Source organism: Bos javanicus, chromosome 7, assembly GCF_032452875.1.
Source record: "Bos javanicus breed banteng chromosome 7, ARS-OSU_banteng_1.0, whole genome shotgun sequence".
In the NCBI taxonomy this organism is placed as follows: domain Eukaryota; kingdom Metazoa; phylum Chordata; class Mammalia; order Artiodactyla; family Bovidae; genus Bos; species Bos javanicus.
In genome coordinates this window covers 40,681,495-40,684,633 of record NC_083874.1, presented here as the reverse complement: position 1 = coordinate 40,684,633, position 3,139 = coordinate 40,681,495, and positions in this window count along the sequence as shown.

The following is a 3,139-nucleotide window of genomic DNA, read 5'->3' as shown; positions in this document are numbered from 1 at the left end:
TTGTATTTGTTATTTACAAGAGACTATAGACTTAGTGAAGGTGAAATTGAATCTTCTCCATATTTCTTGCACAGTATGCTATACTCCTTTCCAGGGCAAAGATTCATCTTAAATCATGAATATACTGATCATTTTAGGTTTAAAAGTAAGGAAATAAGAGTGATTTGAATATTTTGTGATTTTGGGCCATTTATTAGTTGAGGTGTGAGTGTGCTATGGGGAGAATTGCTGTGCTGTGCTGAGTCATGTCCCACTGTTTGTGACTGAAAGTTTAAGAAATCTTCTGAGGCTCGCAAACAAGCTTCCTCTGTCTCAGCACAGAGCAAAATATCATCTACATATTGTAACACCACTGTTTCAGAGCTATTAAAGTTTTGTAGATCCCGTGACAAACTTTGTCCAAATAAGTGAGGACTGTCACGAAATCCCTGGGGCAAAACTGTCCAGGTTAACTGAGAAGCTGGCTGTGTAGGGTCTTCAAAGGCAAATAGAAATTGACTTTCTTCCGCCAAAGGCACTGAATAGAAGGCATCCTTTAAATCAATTACTGAAAAATATTTGGCCTGTTCAGGAATTTCAGACAATAGAGTATAAGGATTCGGCACCACGGGGTGTAAAGGAACTACAGCCTCATTTATTATTCGTAAATCTTGAACTAGTCTCCATTTACCATTCAATTTCTTTATACCCAAAATAGGAGTGTTGCGAGGACTGTTACAGGGAATTAATAGTCCCTGCTCCTTTAAATTTTTGATGATGGGTTTTAACCCTTCCTTAACTTCAGGTTTCAGTGGATACTGCTTCTTATGTGGAAATACGTGCGGGTCTTTGAGCTTAACAACTACAGGAATAGCATTTTGTGCTTGACCCACAGATTTTCCATCTGCCCATAGTCTAGGATTTACATTTTGTTCAACTAAAGGGAGAGAAAGGAAGGCTCCATATTCATGAAAACAGAGGCATGGACCTTGCTCAGTATATCCCTTCCCAAAAGGGGTGAGGGAGATTCTGGCATGATCAGAAACTCGTGTGAAAACAGCACAGAATCCCAGCTGCAAGATAAAGAATAACTGAAATAATACCTTTTGGCTCGTCCAGACAGTCCCATTATGGAAGCGGATGGGGAAGAAAGTGGGCCAGGGGTTTCAGTAAGCACAGCATAAGTTGCCCCAATATCTAAAAGGAAATCGACGGATTGGCCCCCCAAAATTATTAATACCGGGGGTTCCTCAGGTGTAATTAGGACGGGAGCTTGTGTGGGGACCCCCGGGCACCTTCAGTCCTGATTGCCTTGAGAGCCTGACCCTGGAGACCTACACCTCTGGCGGCAGTCTCTCTTCCAGTGTGGTCCTTTGCAGACTGGACATAGAGCCGGGGGTGGCTTAGATGCCTGAGGGCAATCCCGCTTGAGGTGCCCCTCCTTTCCACAGTAATAGCAAGCCCATCCCTTTTCACCTGGGCCCCTCTGGGCATTTTTCTCAGGCTGTTGAGCCATGGCGAAGGCTTCCGCCTTTTCCTTTGTCTTTTTTTGCCTTTCTTTCTTTTTCTCATATTCCCTACCATAATAGACTGTCTGAGCCAGTTGTAACAGAGTATCTAAAGACTGATTTGGTCCATACCCCCGTTTTAATAGCTTACAGTGGATATCTGGAGCCGACTGAGTGAGAAATCTATCCTTTAAGATCACTTTTCCCTCTTCACTTTCGGGATCAATCTCAGTGAATCTGCAAAGGCCTTCTCTCAGTCTATCTAAGAATTTACCAGGAGCTTCCTTTTCCTCCTGTTCTATGTCTGCCAATTTGCCATAGTTTAAAGGCTTATTATGCGCCTGCCTAAGTCCTCCAAGAATACATCTAACAAAATGACTCTGATCCCATCTTCCTTTAGCTGTGTTGTAGTCCCAGTCTGGTTCTATAGTTGGGACCGCCTGATTCCCAGTGGGGAGGGCCGCTATCTCGTTCTCCCTTTTCCCTACTGATTCATTACCAAGCCATTCATCTCCATAAGCAACCGCTTTATCCAAAACTCGAGTCTTTGACTCGGGAGTCAGCGTTTGTCCCAAGATATACATCACATCCTTTCAAGTGAGGTCATAAAGCAGAGTAACACCTTTCAAAGCTCTAATATATTTTTCTGGGTCCTCTAAATAGTCTCCCAGATCTTCCTTGATTCTTTGTATTAAGAAAAAGGCTTATTAACTCTCACAGACTGATTATTTCTCCCAGTGGGTGTTTCATAAAGAGGCAACAGCTTGTGTGGCTGTTCCTCAGTCTCTCTGGCTGCTCTGCACATATGATCCCAGGGATAGATTGGAGAAACCTGTTTTTCTCCTTCTCTTTGTCTCCTGTCCTCCATCTCATTTCTTACTTCGATGGTTTGAGTTCCACTGAAACCAGAGTAGTCTGAGGTCGTACTGAGACAGGAGATGTAAAGGAGGGAGTCATGCCCAAATCTATACCCTTAGGACATAAGTCTGGCATATTTCGCAGAGAGAAAAAGGGCAATACATATGCTACTTCTACCCATTTCCCTTGTTCCTTACAGAACCGGTCTAATTGTAGAACAGTATTATACTTAAGAGACCCTCTAACTGGCCACCATTCACTGTCCTCCAATGGATACCGTGGCCATGCAGTATCACATAGGAAGACCAGGTGTGTCTTCTTTAAGCCCTGGGGATCAAATCTATCCCAGTTTTTCAGGATACAGTTCAAAGGAGTGAGGCTGGAATTGTTAGCTCCCATCTGTAAGAGAGAAAAAAAGCGACCAGCACCATTTTTCTACCAGAGGCGTCCCTCCCTGCTCTAGATGGGGGTGTAGACAGATGTTACACCAAAAGCTTTTCCTACCTGATCAGACTTAATCTGTCCCTTACCGACGCAGGCGCAGTCTGCATCCCTCCCGGTTCTACCACCGAGAAGGGGTGGGGATGTACCAGGGGTATACTTGATAGCATCCCTACTTGATGTCCAGCTCTTCACCTTTAACCTTGCTTGCCTCTGATATCACCCAGGGTGAATCAGAGTAACCTTCCAGAATGCCTCCCAAGCTAAGACTACTACGGGAAACATTCGTCACCTGAGTGCCTGTGCATGACCCTGAGTATTTCCTGACCACAATAAGACCGACACGAACATAA